Raw genomic sequence first — 27912 nt, 5'->3', positions numbered from 1 at the left:
TTTCTGCATTTCCGCACAGAATGGGACCAATATATCACTGACTCTCCCTGCTAGTGCCACTCAGATATTGTAGGCTGGGATGTGAGCAGAGAACAATCTCAAATTCTTCCTTTCAGAGAATAATGGACTGTAGGAAGGGTTTATTGTTTCTATGATAATGCTATGTGATGACTAAATCTGGTGAGGAAATGGCCATCCAAGCATTACTGTAATAATGCAAACACTTTTATTTATCCTTTGATGAGGTTCCAAAGACCCTAATCAAGTTAGAGACTCTTTATTGTTACTTTTCCTAGGCAGAATTTTGACAACTTACTCGGTCCTTAAAGCAGAATGTTCTTAACTCTCAGTTTGGACTTTATTTTATATTTTTTGACTCAGTAAAAAATGAGATTGACTGTAGCCATGTTTCTCATATTCAACACATGCTGAAAGAAATTGTGTCACTTTCTTGCACCCACTTCACATTTCAGTAATCAAAATGGGAGACTGTGTCTAGTGATAGGAGTGTAGTGGATTCAAGACTATATTGCCTGAGTGTAGTGGGTGCAATAAGACCCTGGTATAATTTCACAGTGAAAGTTCCCTATACATTCAGTATGAAGAAGCAGTATGCACCAGTAGGGGCGGGTTACAACATCAGATATTAGATGTCTCAGTTAGAAAGTGAAGGAAATCATCTCTGCTTTGTTCATCTTTCTTCCCAGGCCAGTATCACATTCTTCTGGGAATCAGAATTAGAGCCCTAGACTCTGAGAATCAGAAGAAATTGGAGCCACATAAGCAGAAATGTTTTGGGGTCACTTTCAAAGGAATAGGGTGATAGACACTCCTTTTTCCCCCTTCCAAAGGAAATCGGTTGAGGACAGCCCAACGTAAATCACAGGGATTTACTCATCATAATGGCAAGTAAAAAAATGAGTAATACTAGAAGATATTCCTGAACAAATACATTTCTGAATTGCAGAGGTACCTCTGATCAGTGCACATCTTCCCTGCAGGGCAGTGTCACAATACACTGTTTTACAGATATTTTGTGAAAATATGCATAACTTGTAACTTTACTCCCTTTCATATATTGGAAACCATACTTTTTCAATGACTAAATGTACCAGTAAAATCAATACAATTTGGATCCAGTTTCCTGAATGCCTCTATTAGGCCTTGAACTGATTTCAGCCTCTCAGACCACCTCAGGTGCCAGAACTTTCTAACTTATTTCAGTGCACTGATCAATAGCATTCTTCTTCCCTTCCTAGGCACACATGCTGCACAAGGTGAAAAAAAAATGCCACTGAATGAATATTTATTTTGCAACATAAAAGAGCCCAGCACTATCTACAAATGTTCTAATTAATTGGGATTAATTTCATGTGCAAAGTTTGGCTCTGAAGGTGTTGATGGAGTAATACATCAAAGAGGCTTCACCTCTGAAAAAAATCAATGCTAAAGTAACCTTGATTACTGTCTCTGTTGGTGTCACACATAACACTAATCAGTCATCGTTTGCACTGAAGACTATCATGAACAAATATTATTTGTTCTCTTATTGGCATTTTGATACGCAGGGATAATATTCACTGCAGCTTTCTAGGAGGAGGTTTTCACCTTAGGGAAATTGTACAGGTTGCTCAGGAGCACATGATCCAAGACAAAAACTGAATGCATTTGAAAACTGAAAATAAGAAGACATACACTGCTGTGGAACAAGGAGTCCCTTGCCTTCCTCTTTTCTTCTCATCCTTCCCTCTCTTCCTCTTTCCCTGCCTCGTCTTCCTTTTCATCTTTGATTTTTTTTCTCCTCTGTCTCCCTCTCTCTCTCTCTCTTCTTTTCTTTCCCTTTTCTTCCCATTTCCTTCCTTCTCACCCCAAATCTGAACTAGAAAGCACACTTGAAAGTGACAGATTTCTGGGGGAAAATGCTTTGCAATACAAGCAGGAGATCTCTAGAGATCTTGGGTTTGAAATAACTGACCTGTGAGGTATGTAAGCCTAATATCACCAAAGAAAATATCAAAATGAAAGCACCCAGTTCACCTTTAATAAGGCTCACTATCGATTTTTGTGATTGCTCCTTTTATTCTTCAAAGCAAGCAAACATCTGCCATGCAGCTCCTGCTCTCCTGTTCTCTCCTTTTTGATTATTATTATTACTTTTCAGGGCCTCAGGAGTCCCTCCTTACACCCTTCAAGTTCCTGTAACTGATTCAATACCATTTATTTCAGTGTGGCAAGTTCACGCCACTTGAAGCAGCACCTGAAAACAATTTCTATATTTATATTGGCTTCAGGGAATCTTGGATCAAGTTTTCAAGTATCACTAAGGATGGGTTCACATCTTACCTGAGCTCTTCATAAGGTGCTTCTTGACTGGGATTGTGTGCAAGTGATGGCGCTCCCTCACTGACCCTTATTGTCTTGGTTGGCAGCCTGACCCAGCACTGGGGCTGAATGACATGTCATGGCAAGAGCACTCATTGGGGTTCCTGCTGCCCAGCTTCTCCACACTGATGGGCATTGTGACTTCATCCATGGTTTATCCTCCTCCTTGCAAACAAACTTAAAAATGGGCAGGGAGGGGGACAGTGCAAAACCAGGTATCATCTCAGCAAGGGGTTCCATCATAAAGAGAAAGCAAATGTGAGGAGTTGGATTAAAAAAAAAATCTGTTCTTATATAAGGAAATCCTCTGTAGATCAAAGTTGTATACTAAGTTATTTTATCTCTACTCACATCCCATCTTCCTTTCCCCCCTACATATTCTCTGCATGCATTACCCCAGGGATAAAATCCAGTTTATACATTTTTGTCATGAGAACAAATGACACAGGAGAGAAGTTTGAGGTGGCTTCTTATATTTTTTTCTAGTTAGATAGAATAAATTATCTCAAAACAGAAAAATATTTTAAGATACTTCTGTCACAGAAACAGTCGAGCATGACTTATGGATTTCAGCTGATGGAAAATATGTTAAAAAATTCATCACGATTTTTAGATACAGTCTGAATAGCAAGTGTTTATTTACCAGTTGGAAAACAGAGCTTTAGATCTCTTATATGGGTTCTGCTTAGCATAGCTGATGGTACCCCTCTAGTGACACAATGTTTTCAAAGCCACATAGAGTAAACCTCCTTATTTCAATCCATTCTACATCTGCCCCTGAATAGGATGAATTAACCACAAACATACAAAGAATGAAAACAAATCTTAAACGAACAACTGAGTGGCTATGAAAAATGCACATTCTGAAAATGTGCCAGATTCCTTTATTTAGAATAACGGATGGCATTACAGACTCTTATCTTGTCAAATACTCTTCCTCAGCAAGGAGGAAAGGGTTGCTTTTCATGTTTTATGTTGAGTTGTGTACTGTGGTCATTTCCCTTGCCTTTGTCAAAATACTAGACAGCAGTGGGGAAAAAAACCAAGGGAATGGCAAAGGTAGGGGAAATAAACTGCTGTTGATGTTCTCAGGATCCAAGATGACTGGTCAGTCACGGATGGATGCTTTAGGCTGGCAGCCTGGCCATAGCAGATGTTGCTCTGGACCCTGGCTCTCTTCCCAGGTCTGGGATGTCATCTGGTTTATTTAGTCAGGCCCCTTTTCTTTACCAGTCTTTTTAAGACTGGGCAGAGCTAGACAGGCTGTCTCCTCTTATCATGCTGATAACCACGCAGTGCAGTAGATCTCAGAGACAAGTGACAAAGAAAAATACACACACACACGCACAAAGAAGCAAAATGGCTGTGTTGGAATCAGAAAAAAAAAGGAGAAAGTTCTCTGTTGATTCTATATTCCCTTAATGAGTATATTTTTTTAAAAAACCCACTACTTAATACACTAATGTTAGCCTAATTATTTATCTTTTATGTTTGTTTGTTGTTTTAGTCTCCCAGTTTCATTTCTGCAATTTTTGCCAAGCTTTCCCCCTCTTCCACACCAATTTGTTGGGATAAGAGAATTTACTGCTTTTTAAAACAATTTTTTTTCCTGACTGATAAAATAATTCAGGAGTGGCCCGTTGAACTACCAGCATTATGACACCTTCTCTATTATGTCAGTGTTTGACTGATCCCTTGACTACTGTAGGATCAATTAAAATTGCTCTGCTTCCTTTCCCTGGGCAAGTAAAGCAGTATAGACCTTGAAGACAGAACCCAAACAAAGCTACATAATTAAAGTATGTTATCTGTGAAATACAGTTTTATTCTCAACTTCCCACAAATATTTTCCAGCTGATGGACATTTGAATAGAAACAATCTGTAGTGAGAGAAAAAAAGATGCCATTTAGAAGACTCCTTCACTGCGATTTCTTAGAAGATTTTCAAGTATCCTGAAGGTGGTAAAAGTTCACTTGTGGTAGGATTTACTGCCATAAAAATGGAAAAAGTAATCAGCAAGCGAGGTGACATAGTAATAGACCCAAAGCTGCAAAGGTTTCTTGAAAAACAAATCTTCATTCAAATGCCAACAGGGACCAAACATTAAACTTTCAACCTATTCCTTGGTGAGAAAAAAATAAATCCTTTTTGTCTTGCAGGTAACTGATGTTCCTTTTTGTCTGTACTCAGGCAATCTTGTCTGCTCTGGGGTCCTGGCTTGTAAAACTCTGTCTGGACTAGATGCAGTCTGTAAACAGCAGGCCCTGCAACTTCTGTGTGAGCCCAGCTTCTCAACAAGCTTATCCATAGCTGAAACATAAGCTTAAAAACAGGCTGAACCTAAATAGGAGTCTTAGAAATTCAAGCCTTAGAAATTCAAGCTGGCAAAAATAAAGGCCATCCATAAAGTCTGATAAAATAAAGTTTAGGGGCTTTACTGTTCTTTTTGTTGATATTTTAGGGGGTTTGTTTGTTCATATGGTTTTTAATACATATTGGTAAGGAGTGGTATTCCTGTTTGTTGACATTCTTTAAAAGCATGCAAAGAAATAAAAGCTGGTAATGGTGTCTTAAATAGCAATGGACATGACAACAGGAAAGGTAACAGGGAAAATGACGTTGCAGAAGTTTCAGGATATGTGTTTTGTTCAAACAGTTACTGAAATAAAGCTTGAACATTTCTTACAGCTAGAGACATAAGTAGATATAAGCACAGCAGGTAGTTAAGGATATAAGTAAGATAAAAAAAGAGTAAAAAGTGAAGAAAAGGGTGAATGGTATCTAATTTTAGATGTCTACAAGGTATAGAACATAATGCGAATCAGACAATTTAGATTATTTTCACAGGCAATAAGAAGAAATAAGGCACTTTAAGCATCATTCACCAGTCTCCTGTTAAATATCTCTTTTAGGACAAGATGCATGATGCTCTTTAAAAATGTTTCATTCCATCGACAGACTACAACAAGAATTTCAGATGTTTGTCTCAGCTGTGTTGTATATGTACAACAGAAACATCATCAGCTAGATGAATCCCACCTTACTGAAAAATTTTATACGAAGGCAAATGCACTGAATATGACCATATTAGTGATTCAGTGCAAAGGAGAGATAACTTTTCATGTGAATTTGCCTTGCATCTGTACTGTGATTCTTATGGAACCAAACTATAGTGTTCAGATGCTGTAGGCAAAATTCTTTCCTTCTCAGTGCAACTAAAGCCAAAATCAGACAGCAAGGCACTATGTGCAAGATGAATCCTTGCATATTTACCCTATATAACTTAGCATTAAAACTCATTTATTTTCACTGTATTGAATATGCACATACACAATGTAGCTGTGAATCATAAATGGAAGATTCAGATGATCCTAAAAGCATCATTCTGTGTATCTATTTATAATCAACCAGCAGTATCAGAAATACATAGATAACATCTACATGCCAAACAGTGTGGAATTGCACAATAATTTCAATGACTTCCACAAATATAAATGTTTGGCAAACATAAGAAGTAGTGTTGTTCTCCACATGCACAAGCAACATGACAATGCTCAGCTGGAATTACTGCTCCTGCTTCTACTAGCTTGCCAAACACTTCTCTAATCCTGTGCACTTCCTGAAAATAATTCTGCTGCTACTATTATTACTACTACTACTGCTACTACTACTATTATTATTAATATAATAATAATAATAATAATAATAATAATAATAATAATAATAATAATAATGATGAAATATCCTTGAAGTCAGCAGTCATAAATTGATTGAGTAAGAATTAAATAGAAAATAAGTGAAAGCAGGTCTTCAGCTGGGTTACCCAATTTCAAAAGGGAAAACTTTGACAAATTACATGAACAAGCAAGTGAAGTCAATGGAAGCAATGAGTTCAGGGGCTTGCAGTGTAACAGATTCCTCCAAACTCTTTAAGTCAGCAGTGAAAAGTTATCTGAAACTTGCACAACAAGCAAGTGAGAACAAAACTTTCAGAAAAAGGTTCCAAAGGCATTTGGATGTATAGCCACCTCAAAAAGGACATTAAGAGTAAGCATAAAACCTATGAGAAATTGAGGGGAAAAAAGGATTGATCAGCAAATAAAGGTACACCTTAGAGGTCACGAAATGTAGAAATAATGTAAGAATTGCCAACACCCACGCTGAGCTAGGCCTTTCAAAGTGTGTTAAAAAAATAACAAAAAAAGCTCTTCAGACATAAAAATAAAAGAGAGCTGAAAAAGTAGGAACAGTATCATATACAGCCAAGTTGAACAGAGATAAGGTAATATATGTCCGGTTTAAAATATTTAACTCATTTTCCAATAAAGGATCCTTGAATATGCAGGAGAGATGATGAAAGCATAGGAGTGAACACAAGATATCTATATGCAAGAGAAAGAAACCCAATACTTTATCTAAATAAATAAACGAACAGATAAATTATAAAGACATGAATAAATTATGGCTTTTCTAAAATGTAAATTAACCACTGCCAGGTAAGTATTCTATCTACAGTCTAATATAACTATAGAGTAACAGTTGCTTTTTGATTTTATAATGTATAAATTATCTGCTTTCCAGAGACAAAGCATCAAAGCCATGAGCAGACATCACCTATCCTGCCTATTCCTCATTTAAGATAGTTTATCCTGGGAATTATAAGAGGTGAGATTTATACCTCTCTTGGCACAAGGGGACTTCAACTTGCAGTATTGCTGAGACAGAGCATGTGAGGTTCACTTCTGACTAATTTAGGGGAGATAGGATTTGCCTTTTCTTTCTGCTCATTCTGGCCCAATCAACAGGTGCTCAATCAAGTTCAGTTTATATCAACTTTAAGCTTTAAGCCTGAGTCCCTGGATTCTATCTGTGAAGTTACTCTGTAAAAGGTGGGATATTCTCACCTTCTCCTTCCTATGGTCTTCACTTCTTTCAGGAGAAAGGTTCTGGCTGTAACAGGCAAAGTGTTTCCTAGCTATTCACTATGGAAACTGAGGAAAAAGCCTGCAGGCTGCTTATTTTCTTCAGATTTTCTATTTTGGCTATACTGAAGAACTGAAATTCAGGTTTCTCAGTGTTAACATGCGTTGAGGGCATTTGGTAAATTATGTACAGCACATAACTAGCAAACAAACAGCAGTCTACTAATATTTAGATAAATAAGATCTTTAGCAATAATCAGATTTCAGGTCTTTTTCTACTTAAGTTTCCTAAATTTCTAGTTGCTTAGACACACTCTGTCTCTGACCAAGAAATCTGGCTTTCTTTTTGGCACTCTGGCACATCACGGATTAAAAAAAAAAGAAAAAAAAAAAAGAAAAAATCAACTCACCAAGGAGTTTAGAGACAGGCTTGAATTAAGTCAGATGGGGAAAAATAAAATCATGTCTTGAATCAGACCTCTCATTTCTGGCATGAATGTTACAGTAGACAGAGATGAGGCATCACTGCTGTCCTAAGCCTGCCAGCTTTGTTCCAAGTACAGAGATGTAGAGCAGAGCTCTCCAGGAATCTTAGCCAGGACAGTACTTTGTTTCTGGTGGAAATCTGATATGTAGATTGAACAATATAATAAAATAAAATGCTCAAGCTATGCAACTCCACAACTTTTCAAGACAACTGTATGAAGACTGTGGAATCTTCTGTGTTTATTTCAGGGGGATGCTTGGCAAATGCATAGGAGCAAGAAGTCAGTATACTATCTTCATTTGGAGGTTTAATTCTGTGTGGGGAAAGGAGATAGATTGCTGTTTTGATAGTTAAAAAAGGTAAAAAAATGTGATCTTTTATTATTGCATAAGATATAGAGGATAAAATAAATACTTTCAATTATTTTTCATAAAAGTAGAAGAAATGAATGCTTTTAATAATAAATTTCTAGTTTGAAAATCTTTTTGTTTTGCTTTCCTTTATACTAAAGATTACTACCAGCAGGACATTAAAATATATTATGAAAGATTTATATATTCATTAATTCCATGGCAAAGGTCATTTATATCACTGGGTAAAGACAATGAGAAATGTTTTTCTTATGAAACAAGGCTTCTTAATGAGACCACCTACTCTTTTCTTCCCTGCTGAAATCAGTTAGATGTATCAATTATTTGTTTTAATAGGAAGAGCTGCATAATAGTCAAAGAAGGGATGAAAGCCAAGTATTTTTATATACAGAATTACTATAAGAGAAACTGTGTTTCAAATACGAATCTGTAAGGAAAACGGCAAGCTTGCCCTGGACAGGAATTGGAAACTTGGTTCTGAGGACTTTGGCATGTTTCTAGAGTTTCAGGGAAGACATGGAAACTGTTAGGTATCTAAGCCAACAAGGTTTAGGTGAGACTTTCTAATATGCTCTAATGTCTAACTGTTGATTTGAAACTATTTATGCTCTTCTGCTTTGAAAAAACTAAGAAGACATCTCTTTGTGCTGCTGAGTATACAAACTCTTTTGTTGTATTTCAGCTGTAGGGTCCCCTGAACAAGAAAGACATGGATCAATTGAAGTGGGCCGAGAGGAGGCCACAAAAATAATCATAAAGCTGGAACTCCTCTGCTATGAAGACAGGCTAAGAGAGTTGGGATTGTTCAGCCTGGGGAAGACAAGGCTACAGGGAGACTTCAGTGTGGCCTTCTAGTACTTACAGGATATCTTGGATTTATATTGGGAGTGTCAACCAATTTGTTGATCTATGAAGAGAGGTGTTGGGGAAAAATATTGTGATTTTGAACTTTTAAATGGTGAAAAAAAAATAGAAAGGATGAGCCCTTTAACAGATCTTACATTTCCGTATAAAATTAAATTATGCCAAATTGAGCTTATGAGTACACTTGGAATCAGGCATGAAACTTACTTTTGTGAACATCCTTCTAGCATTGTTTTCAGTCCAAGAATGGAATAAACATATAACCACTCACTTGAGAAGAGAACTGACCAATTTCTAAGTCGGTGCTCATCTGACAAGATGAGAAATGTGCAAGGAAACCACCCAAAGTCTGCAAACAGACTGACGATGGCTCTACTCCAGTGTACATAGCAAACACACAGGAATTGCCTGACTCTTGGAGGTTGCAGTGACATTTGAAGAGTTAAGAACATGCATCTCAGACTTCAGGCAAATGAGTCTTCCACCCTCCTGAAGCATGTTGGTCAGACACATGCCCCCTGCCCTTCCTTAAAACTACAGAGACATGACATTTCACCTTGAACAAGTGAGCTGTCCATAGAAAATAATACCATGACAACTGTCTCTTGGAGCTGCCTCCCAGGGTGTGAGATCCTTATTGCCTGAGCACACATTCCCTCTTAACAAAACAAACGTGCCTCAGATCCTGATGGGGGTTTAGCACAACTTTGAAACTACTCTCTTTGTGGAGCTCCCTATGAACGGCCTGATGATAGGTGTTACTTATAATGCTGGTGACATCAAGATAGAAAGGGTATAGTTACTGCTGAAGTCATAAAGGGGAAGAAGAGAAATGTGAAAATTCAGCTTAGCTGTTATTGTCTAGGACTCGTGTGGTTCTCTTGTGTGTGTGAATGTGCTTTCTGTTTTTCTTTGCATTATTGCCTGTGAATAACAGAGATTTCTTTCTTTCTCTTCGAGTTCTTTTTCATCAGCAGGGTGCTATTCACTCCCTCAGAGCAGTGAAGGGTCTGAATTTGGAATTTCACACAAGAACTTAACTTTAATGCTTCAGGGAAATTCCCACTGAAAGCAGTAAGAGTATTTAATGCTTGATCATGAATTCTACTGAAAAACACTTGCTTCAAAATGATCGGTCATTCCCTGATTTTTAACTCATCAAAGCAATGTTAAATAGAGCTTTAAAATTAAACCATATATCAAGTGAAATAAAGATCTTGATTTGCTGATTTTGAAACCAAATTTAGACCAACTTTGTGATAGGAAAGAAAGAAAAGCAGCAGAGTATTTCGAGTATGCAATTTCTTTTTTTAGCCTGGCCCTTTAAGAGACTTTGCTTGTCCTTTTAACTCAAAGTATATACAGCATATAGCTTTCATTCTGAAATTAAATTCACAATGTTTCATGCAACATGATTATTCCTTTGCCACCAACTAATTATCTAAAAAACAAAACAAAACAATAAAATATATGAATTATTGCAGAACACTCATGGCAGCTGTTTGCACTTTTGCAAGTTTCATTTTGCTCAAGTCATTTTCACCTCTCAGCATTTTTAACTTATTGAGGGATTAATTTTTTGTGGGTTTGTTTTCTTTGTTTTGGGTTTTTGTTTGTTTGGTTCGTTGGTTGGTTTTTCGGTTTTGTTTTTTTTTTTTAATTTATTTTCCTTTACAACATTTTTATATTTTAACATAAACATAACTAAATAGATGTGTGTATGCAAATAGGTGTGCATACACATACATACTTCATGTGAGATGCAGGAGCTGAAAAACAGTAGTGACTGAACATTTTTTAAAGAGAATAATACTGTTAAAAATAGATTTCAATAAGACTACCAAAATTTAATATTCTGGAACTGTAATTTATATGTAGGAATGAAATCATAGATAACACGTGCAAATATTGATACACCATAGTTACTTAATTCCTGCCTAATTACTAAAGAGATTTATAGGATCATGGAATTGTAGCTATAAACCTTATGGTTTCCTTGGCAAGAGTTCAGCTGATTAGTTTAAGAGAGAAATGACTTAGAGACAACCAGATTCCTAACTTTAGTGAGATCAGACAGAAATTCTAGTCTCCAGACGATTATCCAATCAAGTCAACAGCTACAGAAGCATTGATGGACACCACCAAGGGGATCACCTCTGCACTTTTAAATATGGGTATCTTCAAGTATTTTATTAAATGCAGCCTTCAAAACCAGATAGACATGAGAAAATATATTTGTATGCAAATTGTGCTTCCTGCTTTAAGTTGCTAATCATGGTAATTTTTGTTGTAATTGTATGTTTCCCCATGTGGAAAAATGTTACTGTGGTGCCCTGAATACACAGCACAACCAATTTTGTGTCGCCTTAACAACAGGCTAACCATTCATTAACTATAGTAAAGCTAGTCCAAAGAAACATAACAAGCCAGCTGTCTCAGTAGCTTCCAAACAACTTGCCATCACCCAAAATAAATTTTATTCTGCTCTTGGACACTCAAATGACCACGGTTCCAGCTCTTTGCTGTAGATTTACATCCACAATGCAAGTGTAAAATTAATATCATGTCAGTCTGATGTATCATCTGAGAAAACTGTAAGCAGACTGCACCTATTTGGTGGAGGACCTAAGAATGACAAAAAGCTGCAACATTCTGGACTGGTCATAGCTGATGGCAGGTGAGAGTTGCAGTCTTTTAACAATTGCCAGGATCTAACAAGGACACCTTTCTCTGCTCATCTCAGCAGAACTGGCTAAAGGGAGATTCCAAATGCATTGTGCCATTTGAACTTTGACATTGCATTTGCAAAAAAACAACCTGTGTCTACAAAGCAGAAGAAAACATTGACAAACATAGAATCCCATGCAGTGCTTTACCAACAGCTACATCATTATTTACTTCTTGTAAGGAATTTCAAAAATAGCTCACTCCACTCTTCAGACCCCCCACACTAGAACAATCCTCAGTACAGTCACTGTTCCGAACATCTGCTATTTTTTCTGTCTTTTTCTTTTTCTTCTTTTCTTTGTACAAAGCTGCACTTGGTGGATTTCAGCTGTTATACAGTTATTTGGCAAAGGGATGTGAGAATCCAGCTTCTTACGGGCTTTCAGTATGTGTGGGATTGAGGTAGCACAGCAGTTCACTCCTTTTTCTGAGAGTGCTGCCGCAGCAACTCCAACAACAAAAATGCACAGTCGGTGGTTTCTTTATTTTCATCTTTTTAAAGTTCTTGGCACCGAATACTGGAATGGATAAATTAAAATGGTGTCTGCCTAATCCCTCTGAGAGATTTGTTTGCAACTTTGACTATAGCATTTTGCTTGAACAAACTTAAAAACTGTTATATTTTTTTGAGCTGGGTTTTCATTTTGGTCTAATCAATTTTAATATGCAACACACAGGATGTGTTCTTTATGCTCTATGGTACAGGTTAAGCAGCAAGGTAGCTCACCTGGTGACATGTGAGGCACATATCCATGTTATACAGGAACCACAACAAAGAACTTTATTTCATGTTGTTTTTTCTTTACTATCACCATCTAGGAGAGACCAGAAAATATTATAAGTCATGCTTGAGAATCCTTGTTTTCATATTTCTTTCTTTGAAAAGACCTTTACTGTGCTTCTACATTACAAGAAAAGAAAACACCAACCAAAATAAAACAAAACAAAAAAAAACAACCTAAAACAAACAAGCAAAAAACCATACTTCAGAGGGAAAACATGGCAGACAGATGGTCATGGAGAATTGAGTTTTCTGTATATAGAAATGATATACAATAAAAAGTAGTCCTAGCTATCAGTAATGTGATATTTAGAAGAAACATCACTCCCAAATCTAAAAGGTGTTCCATTCTCTTTAGAAACTGGGTCTTTGAAACCTTTGTATCATGTATCAGTTTGGGAGCTTTTAAAATTAGTGAGATACTCTGCCGTTAAATTTTGGTCAAAGATAATGACAATGTTTTAATAATGAGTTCAGAAAGTAACAGAGCTAATAAATACCTGTTTCCAGCTTTTCTTCTTTCTCTTTGCATTCTCTCTTTCACTACGTGAACTCTCTGATGTTTAATAAAGTATGAGTATATGAAGGTTTCACTAAGGGGTGTATGACAACAGTCTATTTCAAGTTGTATATTTTCTAAGAATAAACAGCATTGTAACAACACAGGCCAGAATGTCATTAAAAACTTTATTTTTCTGTCAAATTTGGATTAAGTTAATGAATTGTACAAAAAGTGTGTTGCTCTACTGGTTAGGTATTAATATATTTAAATTAAATGGATCTTAACCGAAATGAGGCATCTCTGGGCTAGGCCTCTCCTTACTAAAACTCATGACCAAACTCTTACTACACATAGTAGGGAATAGATCAACTGAAAGAGGTGTCTCCTAGCAGATATATTTGTCTGTTTAGGGACAAGTACCAGAGCACTTGAGTGATGTGAGTAGAGGGAAGGGTTATGGGTGGAGACACTGTAGTGAAGATGAAAGGTTCTGAGAAAAGAAAGCAAACAAGAAAGGAAGAAGGAAAGAAAGCAAGAAGGCAAGCAGGAAAGGAAAGAAAGCAAGCAAGAAGGCAAGCAGGAGAGGAAAGAAAGAAAGGAAGGAAGGGAGGAAGGAAGGGAGGGAGGGAGGGAGGGAGGGAGGGAGGGAGGGAGGGAGGGAGGGAGGGAGGGAGGGAGGGAGGAAGGAAGGGAGGAAGGGAGGAAGGGAGGGAGGAAGGAAGGAAGGAAGGAAGGAAGGAAGGAAGGAAGGAAGGAAGGAAGGAAGGAAGGAAGGAAGGAAGGAAGGAAGGAAGGAAGGAAGGAAGGAAGGAAGGAAGGAAGGAAGGAAGGAAGGAAGGAAGGAAGGAAGGAAGGAAGGAAGGAAGGAAGGAAGGAAGGAAGGAAGGAAGGAAGGAAGGAAGGAAGGAAGGAAGGAAGGAAGGAAGGAAGGAAGGAATTCGGAAGGAATTCGGAAGGAAGGAAGGAATTCGGAAGGAAGGAAGGAAGGAAGGAAGGAAGGAAGGAAGGAAGGAAGGAAGGAAGAAAGAAAGAAAGGAAGGAAGGAAGAAAGAAAGAAAGAAAGAAAGAAAGAAAGAAAGAAAGAAAGAAAGAAAGAAAGAAAGAAAGAAAGAAAGAAAGAAAGAAAGAAAGAAAGAAAGAAAGAAAGAAAGAAAGAAAGAAAGAAAGAAAGAAAGAAAGAAAGAAAGAAAGAAAGAAAGAAAGAAAGAAAGAAAGAAAGAAAGAAAGAAAGAAAGAAAGAAAGAAAGAAAGAAAGAAAGAAAGAAAGAAAGAAAGAAAGAAAGAGAGAAAGGATAATAAAAAAAATTATCTGAGAGAAAACACTGATTTTAGGAGAGGTGTGTTGTTCTCCTTGTTGCTTTTCTTTTCCACTGACTATAAGAGGGCCAAGGATATCTTGTTCAAGTGTTAATTGTCCACTGTGTTTCTTCAGATGGATAGTACCCTTTCAGTCTCCCTGACTTAGACCATCCAGGTATACCTCCACTTCATATCAGAAAAAGCACCTTTACTTTCTAAGATATTATGCCTATGATGTTTCAGCTAATCTTATTCTCAAATTTATTACAGGAAAATGGAGTAGGCAGAAGGTCGTTTTATTCTGTAAGTTTGCTTTCTATATACAGTAAAGTGCAACTCCTGAACTGGTCCAGAGAAACATATTGAAGGATCATCAGTGTAATAAATACCCCTTACTTTAAAATGAAATTGAACAAGTAAGGATAGTATCTTAGTCATTTCAGTGTCCTTTGTGAGTGCTCAGGCTCCCCCAGTTCTTTAATATAGATTTTATTACTATTCCATTCCTTCCTACATAGATTGTTATGCTACATTTCTTTCCTTGTGCTTTCTCCTGAGCACCTTCTTTGAGTATGTGAAATTATGTGAGGAGAATCTTTCTGTAATTGTTTTTTGGGATTTTTTTCCCTATCTTCACTTTCCCTATTGCAAAATATTCACTTTTTGTAGGGGATCTGTGAAGCTATGCATGTATGAATGCAAAAGATGATAAGTTTAAAAATGTTGATATGAACATGGAAATATTAGATAAAATCAGACACAAACCATGAAAATAATGTATACAATCACAGGATAAAGATAGAATGGAGGATTATGTGATTTAGATTCTTGTTTATTGCAGGTTATTAAACATGACTGAGTTGCCTTTATGTTAATTACAATACTAGGCATCTGTCAGACACACATCTGTCCAGAAGTGTCTGGAGACAGAAAAAATGACTTTTCACTGGAGTTCTTCACTTTAAACCTCCTCATCTTTTTTTTTTTTTTTTTTTTTTTTAAGCAAGCAAAAGTGAATAAGAAAAAGAGATGCTTTGTCCCTAATGTAATTTATCTCCCTTCTTGTGTTTAGTCATTTTCAAGCTTCAATTTTGGTCTCTATGCAGGGGCGGGGAGTGAGGGCATGGGGTGGGGGTGGGGTGGAATAAGCCAAAAAAAGTAAGTAAACTTTTCCATCCACTTCCAGTAAGCAAACTGGTATGAGCTACTTTCACAAACTGGAATAGTGAACCTCGACGGAGAAGGCAGAGATCTGCAGGATTACTGCACTCTAAAACTCTGCTTCTGTAAGAATACAGTAAAATATCACATGAAATAAGACTGAGGCATTCAAGAAGCTCACAATTCTTAGAAGTCATAACTGGTTTCCTGAAGTCTGACAGTTTCATATCCATATTGCTATAGCCCATGTAGAAAATAATGAATTTAGGTATGAGTAATAAGTCTAAGCTGCCTTCCACCAAATGTGAACTGAGTCATCTAATCAGCCTTTAATGGTTCAAAGCATTTTGTGGAGATTTGATTGCGCCAGAATATTGTATTCTAAGTTTTTCTTCATAAAAAAATAAAATACTTGATCACCTGCTTGGGATGAACATCTCCAGTGATTAGAGATTCCACTGAAGCTTCAGAATCACTTGAATAGTTTTTTTCTCTTTCATTTGGTGAGATTAAGCTTTGAGTCTTCCCTCTCAGCTAAAACAGAAATGTGCTGTTACCAGGACAATCCATCAAGGCCACTATAAGAAAATGGTTCCAGGCTGGTATGGCAGGCCTTACTGGTGAGGGATTGTCCCAAGTTAAAAAACTCTGCTATGCTTGTACCAGTCCCTGCAGGGTCAGAATAGAGGCCCCACCATGATTCTGTACATTGAGGAGGTATTCAGTGCAGGCAAGGAAACAAGAGGTCAACACCTGCCTCAGGATGCAGAAAAAGATGGACCAAACCCATAAAAATAAAAGGTCCACTGTCAGTTGTCTCAGGTGACCTCTGAAATAGGAGGGCATCTGAATCTGTGCTGTAAACCATGCATGCTATATTTGTATGTGAAGTCTCCAAGGGAATTCTACTATGAAAACTAGAAAACATGGGAAACTCTTCTCTGACAAGATGACTACAAGTACTAACCAGGTCAAAATTAACACAGCATTTCTCTGGCAATTCATTATCACCTATTAAAAATTATTAGTGAGTAGTTCTGAAAATACTGCTGTGAGTGTATGTAAGGATAGGTATGTGTGGGAGTGCACACTGCAATACTGAGTTTTGTCCTGACCCCACAGCTGACTATCCAGACCCTGAAGCATGAAGACTAGTGACCTTTCCAAGATTTTTTTAGCTTCTGTAATGGCAAAACTGTTATAACCGGCAATAAAATTACTCAGACCTTTACTAAAATCCTGATATTGCAGTTGCCTCTAGTGACCCTACCTGACAGAGAATTATTCAGGTTGATGATCAGCTACTTCTTTTTTTTTTTTTTAACAAACAAAACAAAACAATACTTCCTTTTATTGGTTTAAAATTTATTGCCTTTTAATTTCAGAGATGAGAGTAGGGAGCCACTCTTGCTCTCCCTCACTGGCATCAAAAATGAATAAATGAATCAATGTAAAACCTCATGAAAATGAAACAGTTTAACTATTGTTATATATTGGTACATTCTGATTCTGAAACATTTTCATTTTTTTCTGTAAAACTTTTTCAAGTTCAGACAAAGACAGCAGATTACAAGCATCACCTCATTTTGTCTGTGGAACAGAGGTTTAGTGGGGACAGATGGTCATCATATGTCACAGTAAGATTTAGAGGTTTCACACCAGCTTGGAAAAACTCTGTTTCACAGAGGGATCATCCAAACTGACAGGACCCTGATACACTTGGGGTCCTTACTATCCCTGCTCACAGTCCAGGACCCAATTTTGGGCACTGGCAGTCCCCGACCTACTGAGGCTGCAGGAATTTGACCTCTATCTTCCCACAGCCCTGTTCAGCCTGGTCATGAGCCCTACCAAAGCCAGGCCCATCTGCAGGACAATGTCCCAGTCTGGCCTGTCTGCTCCTTTCCCCACAGAAGTGCCCTGCTCTTGGAAGGGGCAACAGAGGAGCCCTGGCTGTGCAGGGGTCCCTCATGGTCCACATCCCCAGGATGGATTCAGCTCTGGGGACACCATGTTATACATGATCCAAACAAGCTTCTTTTTTCAATTTAAACCAGAAAACATCTATGTTAAAAGCTTAAACTTTATCACAAATCTAAATATAATGGGAATAATCATAAATAATTCCATATAAAATTTCAGAGGTCTTTTTCCTAATTTTTTATGCAACAAAGCTGGTACTACCACAAATCTGGAGAAGGAAGTTTCATGGAAGTGCATTGCCTTATTAAATCCTTGCATCCTTGTGGCAGATGTGACCTTAATCTCATTATTGTTTGTATTAGGGGGTCATCCTCTAATGCATTTTTGCAAGGAGCCATTAGAATAAATTTCTTAGCACTTTTACTAATATTTTAGACATTTCATCCCTGTGAAAGTAAGAGCAGTAATTGCAGTGTAGGAAAAACTCCTCTGAGCTACTCCAGAGACACCTCTGCAATCACTGACTGCCTGTGTAGCATGTGTGCCTCAACTCTGATCTGTCCCAATTTGCTGGACTGAGCATACCATACAGTGTCTGCTCCAGTATTCTAGCTCATTGATAGGGCATAATAAAACTTGCTAAGTATTTTCTCACTCACAGCTACAGTTCTCTATGTGGGAGTGTTTGTACATGCTTGGAGGTGAAAAGGTGACAGGGGCACTGGCAGATGAGAACCTGCTATGTAACTTCAGGCTGAGAGACTTCAGAGGAAGGTGAAATCCTTCTTTTAAGCAAGGAACAAACCTAAAAAGCAAACCTCGGAAATTATGATACACAGACTTTCTGAGTGACACCAAAGAGACACCACAGAGTATGTTTGAAGTCAGGAACACCCTAAAAGCAGTTTCTGAACTCGTAAGAACAAGACAAATATCTTCCCTTACAGAGTATGATTTCTTCTTACTCATATTATCTGTTGTGCTTGTCTAAGCTGGTCTGGATTTCTTTAATTGAGGGAGTTTACAAACTTATCAAAACAAAAGTCCTTTGGTATTCACTGGCATTACTACTCAAGTAGTTATGGACCTGTTCCTTCTAGAGAAGTTTCAACTCAAGGCTCTGTTTGGTGTAGATGTTAGCCTGTGCATAATTGCATTAGTTCATTCCTAAAGACAGGCCAAACAGAGAGGCAAAAATTCAAACATTACAGAAAGTATGGAGTTCAGATCTTCAGACTTCCACAGCTGCAATTTTGTCCATGAATCAAGCTTTACAACAAATCTTGAAAGCAGATGGGAACAAGGCAGAGATAGTAGTATCAGATTACACACCTGTTAGTCAATCTGATTAAATGTCCTCATGAAATAAGACTTCAAAGCATGTAATTTTTACACTACAGCTGCCTTTTTCTCATAAAGTGATATATTATTAATTCATTGATAAAATTAATAAACCTAAAGAATGAATAGCACTTGCCTGGTTAGTAGAATTCTTTTTTTCTCAAGTAAAAATCTTGTATGATTTTAAACTAAAAAGCTGTATTAATAAAAATATTTTCTAAAAAGTCAGAAAACCAACCAGCTTCTATTTATAGTATTAGGTGGATTAAAATTGTCCAGCCATTAGGACCTCTCTTCCTAGTTTTGATAACACTAGTATTCATGCTGTGCTCAAAATAACTTAGCTAAGAAACTACCCTCACAACAAGAGGAGCAGTGGAGGAAAAAGTTGCATGCTGTTTTAAGTGCTTAGAGAAAATAAAGATCAAGTTATAAAAATAAGTTAAAACCTGCCAGAATTTCCAACCATTTTTATTAAAATTAGTGATGCTAGATGGCAACCAATCCACAACACCAATAGTTTATTGAAAGTATTAATGGTATTTTTTTCTTTTTCTCTCCCTCTCTTTCATTCTCCTTTCCTTTTAAAAAGCAGTTTAGATCATAGGGCATCATTTACTGCCCAGTAAAAAAGTCTTCTTTTACTCCAGAGGGAGCTGGAAAGGTGATAGATGCCCCTGTACTTTGGTTCATCCATCTGTAGAATAACACAAGACCTTCCTCTTGGGAGTGCTGATGTCTGAAAAATACTTTAGGTTTCCCAGGTGAAAAGTGCAACTCATGTGCAGAGTATTATTACAATCTTTTTTTCTCCCAACACAAGCATTTTATAAACTTGCATTGTTGTCAGAATAGTTTTGAAATATTTTACCCTCAGGTTCGTCTTTCTACCTACAGAGTAAACCTCTCAGTAGTTTATTCTCAGTATGTCTGTCTATGCACACACCATCTTTTCTAAGTGCTGCTGACACAGAAATTCACAGGATATCTATAATGTTCTTATTAAAGAGACAAATTAGTTATTTTACTTAAACAAACAACAGGAGTTTTACTCACTGGAATGCCCAGGCACTCTCCATAAATAATACTGAGTGCTGATGAGATGTGTTTCAATGCTTTTTATTTTACATTTTACCTTGGTGGAGAACTCAGCCTGGGTTGAACCGACTTAACTGCTCAAGTGCCAGAATTCTGCAACTTCTCATGAATGCTGCAATATCACAACACTTACGAGCACAGGATTTTCTTTGTCAGGAAGCCTTAAGTTCTGATCCAGACTGATTAATTTATTTGTTCTATAATGCCTTTATAGTATCTTACTGACTCTACCAACCATTGCCAGAACATCAGCACCAGAAACTACAAATATTTCAGGTCATCTTGAAGCTTCTCTTACCCTTTAAATGCATGTATGTATCCATGAAAATGTAAATGCTTCAATCCATACAGTCATTGAATTGTTTAATTGTTCTAAAAGACCTCTGAGAATATCTAGTACAACCTTTAACCCATCAGTGCCAATGCCACCGCCAACTCATGTCCGTAAGTGCCACATCTACACATCAAATACTTCCAGGGACGGTGGTTCCATCGCTGCCCTGGGCAGCCTCTGACAGGGCTTGATAACACTTACTGAGAAGAAATTTTTCCTGATATCCAATTTAAACCATTTTCTCTCATATTATTGCTAATTTAAAGTGTCTTGCTGAATGAACACTTCTGCCAGCTCCCTTTGTATGTTTGTGTGGATCCCATCTGGACCCAGAGCGTATCTGTGTCTAAGTGGTGTAGCTGTTCACAAACAAATTCCTCACCAACAAATCCAGTTCTCCATGGAATTCATCTTCTCATCCTGTTTTCCAAATGGCTACTTCTTTTCTCCAGCATCAAAACATACAGTTCATCTAACTACACAACACTAAGACCTGTTATTCATAACAGACTTATTCTTCAAAGGGCATTCTACTCCTAAATTTAGTGCTTTCATCAATGAAAAAATGGCATTGAAAGGAAGAGTTGTTTGTTTATCTGGTTGGTTGCTTATAGTTTCTTCTTACTTCGTGTTTCTTGCTTATAATGCCACAAATGGTCCAGTAAATTGTTGACAGTCATATGCTTTTCCAATTTTTTCTCAAAAGCACAGGTTACAAACTATAAATTCCCTCTACACAGGAGACAGGGATGACTCTGAAATACTGTCCATATGGCACAACAGAATCCATGAATATTGTCTGTTAGTAAGAAAAATCACACAGAATTTTTCTCTCTCAGTTAATAGCTTCTGAAATAAAGCACTCTTTTGCATTCATTAGATACAGGTACAGACACAGATCAAAGGACAAAATAAAGAATATTAAAACAGGGATATTACATAATCTCAGTACAGATCACGTTAGGATTCCCATTCTCTGTGGCAAAGTACTTCAGAAGAGGGATAATATCAACATTCAACCAATTAAAATTGCACTAGGTCTATTAAAATGAGTCATCAGACCAGATCTGAATCAGGTCTTCCTCTGCTTGTAAAAAGAGAATTGGAACAAATAATATTTGTTGCACCTGGTTATAGTTTGCAGGATGTTAAATTCATGTTGCGAGAGAGACAATTCCCCCTCCCCAAAAGTAAATTTAAAGAGACTCAATGTCAGAGTCAGATATAGAAAGATACTTAGCCTTTTTATATCTCTCTGCCACCTCCCTTATCAGCAAGATGCATTTTCCCAAAGTTTAATGTTGAAACACAGCTACATATGCATCTATGCACCTAAATATCATCTTGAGATACTCTAGACAGGCATCCAGCTAACCACCAAGGCATTTAGGTGACATTTTGGTGGAATTTCACTTCCTACTTGCAGGAAACTGTGTTAGAAAGAAAACACTTCAACTGCCTAGACACTTGAGACACCCTATCTATTGAAGGTTTCAGGAGAAAGATTTCCAGGGTTATTTTAAGAAGTTTTCCAGTATCATCTCTGCCTTTACTGAACTGAAGGCTTAGATATTTATTTTTTATTTATGGAAATTTATCACCAAAATTACTAAGTCTTCAGCACTTCCTGGCATGCTAAATATGCTGAGGCTTTGACCAACTCAGTTGCAATCGTGATGCAGTGGTACGGCATCTTATATGATGTGTCTAAAACAATCAGAAGTGTTTTGGAGGTGGACTGGAGTTGATGAAAAGGTGTTTCAAACCACAGATAGTTCACCACAAAACACAAGCCCTGTAGCAGGGTGAGAGATATGCTGAAGAAGCTGTAATCCACCTCTCTGCTGAGTCTGATGTGAAGCTGGATGGGAAAGGCCTGCAGATCCTGTTAACTTGTGCAGAGAACTCTGCCAAAAGCAGGCATGCCAAAAGAAGAGATGGGTCTAGACCATGGTTGACACCTAAATTTGTGGTTGTTTTCCTCCAGTGATTACCCATTTAAGTGAACAGTTGTGAGTACTCCAGGAAAAGGAGTTCCCTTTCAAAGCTAAGTTCCTTGGCTGGAAATACAGATTTAATTTGTACCTCTAAGCCCTGCCTACAAAACTGCACAGCAACTCATATGTAGGTAAAAGAAACACTACTTTCAAGGTGAGTTTGGGCTTCTGAGGTGGAACTGCTGGAACAACATTTCTTAGGTTAAGAAACACAGATCTCCTACCTCCTAGTGTTATACCATCTGTATTATCACAAAGGGAAAGAAATGCAACTATTCCAAAGACAGCTCCTGAATATGAATAGCTTCATATTCACTGACTTCAGCAAATTTTAGTTTAGGCTTCAGATACTACCAATATATATTACATTTTTACACAGGAAAGCTGCTCCCTTTTTTTTTTTTCCTCAGAAAAGAATGGAGTTTTCTGATATTTGACAACTCAGTTAAGTGTTTCATCAAAATCTCAGTGGAAGAACAAGAGGCATTTTTATTTAAAAAAAAAAAAAAGAAAAAGAATATTTTTTTTCTTATTTAGATGAAAGATGAAAGGAAATTTTGGCAATATTTTTAGTAGACTATTCTTTATCTGTAAATCTCAAAAGGTTGTCCCCCTTTGTCTTCTGGCATCAATATTTTGTCACTAAGAGCTCAAAACAAGATTCATTTCTCATTGGAAATTGCAGAATAAAGAATTTGAAAGTCTAGTTCAGTTAATAACACAGTTCAGATCCTCAAACTTCAGTCAGAGCAAATCAAAAAGTTGTTCTGCAATTTTATTTTTTTATCAAAGTATACAAATGTTTTCTGCTTAACAGTGATTTCCTTAAAACAGTGATTTCATTACAAACAGTAGCAGTTCCTGGTCACTTAAAAAAAAATGCATTTCATAATGATTCCCAATAACAATGGAGATGGAAAAAATACCAAATGAGAATATATTTAATATAGAAAAAGTATTTTTCCTCATAACATTTACATTTTTCCTTGAATTACTTTTTACTTTTTCCTAAAGTATTTCTTGTATTGGTGCTTTCAAATTAGATCACGAAAACTGTTGAGATAGGCAAGTTTGTATTCTTTTGTTGCCTTTTTACACTGAAATGTAGATAGTGGCTCCTCTGACTTAACTGGGGAGTAACAAAACTATATGAATATGGTCAAACCAAGCAATTATCATTGGGTGTACAAAAAACCCTATCCATTCCCTTGGTTAATCTAGTGATACAACAGAAGTCTCCTGAAGTTAAACCTCCACCAAAAACCAAGATAAAAACCCACCAAAAACCCCAAAACAAAATACAGATAAAAATAATATAAATAAATAGGCATTTGGGGAGCAAATTAGTGGGAGGAGGGGTGTGCAAGAAAAGTACTGAGTACTACCTAGGCTGTCCATCTGCTCCCTTACCTAGTCTGATAAAGTAAACAAAACCACAGAAAAATTATTTTTAGGTTTACAGATTTTTAAAAATATTTATTTGGGTTTTTAAAAAAAAAAATCAAACAGATTGAACTCTTTCAATAATACTTTTCCACATGAAAGGAAGAGAGAGAAAGGTGATGAGGTGCAGGGCTATGAATATGAATGATTAAGAGTGATTTTAAAAGAAGTTTAGCTGCTGTTGAATGTCTGCAACAAGTATCAGTGGCAATTAAGCCCCTGAAAATTGCTGCTGCATGGTGCCTTCCATGTTCTTTAAATGACATAAATTATTACTGTCATTAACGTTCTAGTGGGCAGAGTGTGTGTCAGAAACTGTGAGTGAACTACGTCCTTTTCCATACAGAGGCAACAGAAGAGAGAGACTGTAAGCTGACTTGAAATATGAAATATCCTGTCATCTGTGTGGGTGGGCGCTCCTCATCTGAAAATATTCTAATGTGACATCATTGGTATCTATGGCCTATGTTGTGAATGAATGAAAGACTTCATTCTCTAGAGCTTTATAAATACAGGATTAAGCATTTTCAAAATGTTACATATTTGAAATACTGAGATGTCAAAGGACTCTAAATATCTGTCCCACAAGACCTATTAGCTCCTGTCTTTCTCTTGTTTAAACCAGTCTGATAGCATTTGCAAAAAAAAAAAAAAAAAGATGGAATCATCTTTCAAATTAGTAAAATCACACAGAAACATACAGATTTCTGGTGCATATTTTCTTGGTGGTTCATGCCACATAAACAAGACAACAGATTATCCAACATGACAGTACTGTGACATCATCAAATACTGATGATTTTTCCATACTACATTTAATAGTTCTTCAGCAATACTGCTGCAGTTTCTCTCAAGAAAAAAAAAAAAGAAAGAAAAAAAAGACAGAAAATAAAAGAAAAAAGAGAGAAAAAATAAATAAAGGGAGAGAAAATAAAGACAAAGAAATAATCATTGTAGAACATCCCGAGGGAATAGAAGGAAGTGCAAAACCCAAAGAAAGAAGTATCTAAGCCTGCCTTGACTGCATGAAATTTGTTGGAACGCCTCTTAAGGAAAGAAAATAATCACTTTTTGGGGTAAAGGAATTTAAATAACTTAAAATTGTGCATACACAATCGGTTCTTTTTCTGCTGTTATGAAAAAGAAAATCTACTCAGTCATAGCAACCTATTTTTCATCAGGAATGAAAAATAGAGTAAATGGAAAATATCAGCACAAGTTTTGTAGCTGAGACATATTTCAATTACTAAACTGAAATACAGCTCTTGAAGTATTTTTTGTTATTTGCTCATCAGCACCTCCTTCCCTCTCCTTTTCAAAGAAAACTTAAAGCTTGGATGTGTGTGCAACTGTCTGTCCTCAGAGGGGGATGTGACTCCCAGCCACGCAGAACACAAACAGCTGTACAGTAACTAGAGTTAATCACACTAGGCAAAGAAGAACTAAGTCTTAGGAAGTAAGCTTTGAAAGAGGGGGTTACAGTGAAGAGGAAAGTCCCAACACACAGTTGAGAGTCCATCTGACACCCCTAGGGAGTCAGGATGAGTTTCTGAGCAGGGAACTGGGCTGTTTTCTGCTAAAAATTCTTGAGTGACCCTTTAAATCCAGTCCTCCAAAGAGATAGTTTTCTGTCCATAAAGCTGGATATTATGACATCTTCTCTCCAATTTTCATGAACTTACTTGTGTAAAAGCACAAATTAGAATCTTTTAATATTTATCTACTGAAAACTGTAGTAGAGACAGCCAGGTAAGCTTTCTTTCTAGAGAGACCTAACTGTGAAAACACAGAGCTCAACATACCTAAATTAGCTTGTGATGGATCACCCTATCTATCTTTCACAGAATCATGGTTTTCTGATAGTCCTCAGAGGCACACTAAGAGTGCCTGGCTGCATCACACCTATATCCACAACATCTCTCCCAGATAAAATTCAAAAGGAGAAATATTATGTCTGCCTAAATTCAAGATTTTTCTTTGGCTACTTTATTTGCGAAGTGTAGGAACATACAGAGTAAGGGTGAAGGGTGCCAATGCCTCAGGTGCTTGCCCTCCCCTTGATCACCTGGGAATCCAGACACTGTTCACCTCTAAGTATCTCAGTCAGGTGCTAGAGGTAAAGCTGTTTGAACCCCTCAGCCTGGTCTTCCTCATGGGTAGTTTGTGCAGGGTACTGCCTGCACTGTCAGCACCTTAGCTTTCATCTTATCTTTGCATTCCTTTTGCAGCTAACCCAGCACACCCACCCTGAGCAAAGGAGGGAGATTTAGGTCCTGTAAAACCAGCACTGAATATGTACAGCAATGAGTTCAGCAACGTTTGGCCTTCCTAGATTTGTAGAATGGTTTGTGTTGGATGCTACCTTAAGATCTTGTTGCAACCTCCCCGACATGAGCAGGAATAACTTCCACGAGACCAGGCTTTCAGGGTCCCGTTCAATCTAGTCTTGAACACTTTCAGGGATGAGGAAGCTTGGTTTCAAAGACAAACTCCAAGAAATTGTATATTCATCTGCAGGAGCAGTATGGCTATAGTCTAGCTATGTTGCAACAAAATTTTTGGTACAACTTAAACTTTGTGTTGTACAAAGGCAGCTGAAATGTCTAGAGGGGCTGGAGCTTGCCTACGCTGGATCAAGGTGCACATCCCATGCTTAGAAAGCACTATTTTTTTTTTCTTGCAGACAGTGCAGACATGCCCTGAAGCCTTTCAGAAATGTTGACCATCTGTTTTCAAGAAAGCCAGAACAGTATTTACAAAAATTAAATACATATTAAGCAAGGGTTTACCTTTTGTCTAAAATGGGGATGCCATATTGTTAGACTGCATCTGGTGAGATTGCACATTCTGAGTTATGCTTTTTTAAGCTGCTGCAAAGTTTCTTGTGTCAGGGGCACCACGGGGATCAATGTTGGAACTGCAGCTTTTTCAGTACATTAAATGACACAGAGCATATTATTTAAACTAAAAATTTCTTGTGTGCAGATGATACCAAATTGGGAGGAAAGGTCATCCATGAGAAACAATACAGTCAGGTAGGGAAAGATTTAGATCATTTAAGTACTTGAGCTAATAGATAGCAAATTCAATGCAGATAAATGCAGAATAATGAGTCTTGGAGAATGTAATAAAAGGACATAATATCTGCTTAATGGGAAGGTAGTACAGCATATTGACCTGGAGAGAGATATGAGAGTTATTTTAATAATAAAAACCCCCTTATATTAAAGCTTTCAACTCAATTATTGTTAAGGAAATACAGTGTATTTCGTTAGGACCTCACCCAAAGTACTGCATTCAGCACTAATCACTCTCCAGTTCAGAAAGCATATTTAGAATTGGTCTTAAAGGAGTGATTTGTAGAGCAATCTAATGAAAGCACATTTTGGAGATATAAGTTTTGAAGACATTACAGTGAAGATTGACTGTATCTTCACCAGAGTCAGAGACTTTAGAGGTGACTGTCTAAGACATCCAGTACAAGCTTAATGAATACTTGGCAGTAAGAGGTGAACTGTTGAGGAACTCATTACTTTAACCCCTCAATCTTCACAATTCTATTATTAGAGCTGCTGTCATGGAGGAACAAATTCTCATCTAGATTTACACCAATGTAGTTTGAGTGAAATCTCTGGAGTTACTTTTCTTACGGAAGCGTGAGAAGAACAGAATCTGTCCCTCGATTTCTAATAAGAGACTGCTGGGGACCCTGCTCCAGCACAGGTCTCTGTATGCTCTCTTGTCTCATTCAGCTATATAGGCTACAAGATTGTTAGTCAAGGGAACATCAAGGTCTAGAAAGTCTAACAGGGCACAAGACTTGCCTAAAAAAAAAGGCACAGAACGGTTTGCTAAGTAAAGAAAGAATTAAAGGGCATCACATGCAATCAGGAGGCTTTTCTCTGTCTTTTCTGCTAAAGCATGGCTGAACACATGTGGTAGTGAAGGAGATGGGGGTGGATATAGTTCTGATAAATGGCTATTTTTTGTCACTGCAAAGTCATTACATTGAGTTTGTCAGAGATCTACAGGAAGGCATGTCTTGTGAAGCCAGTTTTGAAGCTGGCAGGATGTGATCCTCTCATCTTTGCAATTATATTTTTTTCCTGTTGTGTGAGTTATTATTTTATCTAAAGCTAATGGACAGTAAACATGACAAATCTGCCTATAGACATTGCTGCCTATAAATCTGTGGTGTACAGAAGTTTGAAATGTAGTCTAGTATTTTGTTCAGGTTCTAGACACAAACTCTCCTTTGGCAGAAGGCTTTCTTTTTAAT

Source organism: Pithys albifrons, chromosome Z, assembly GCF_047495875.1.
Source record: "Pithys albifrons albifrons isolate INPA30051 chromosome Z, PitAlb_v1, whole genome shotgun sequence".
Classification (NCBI taxonomy): Eukaryota; Metazoa; Chordata; class Aves; order Passeriformes; family Thamnophilidae; genus Pithys; species Pithys albifrons.
Note: the sequence above shows the minus strand (reverse complement) of the source record.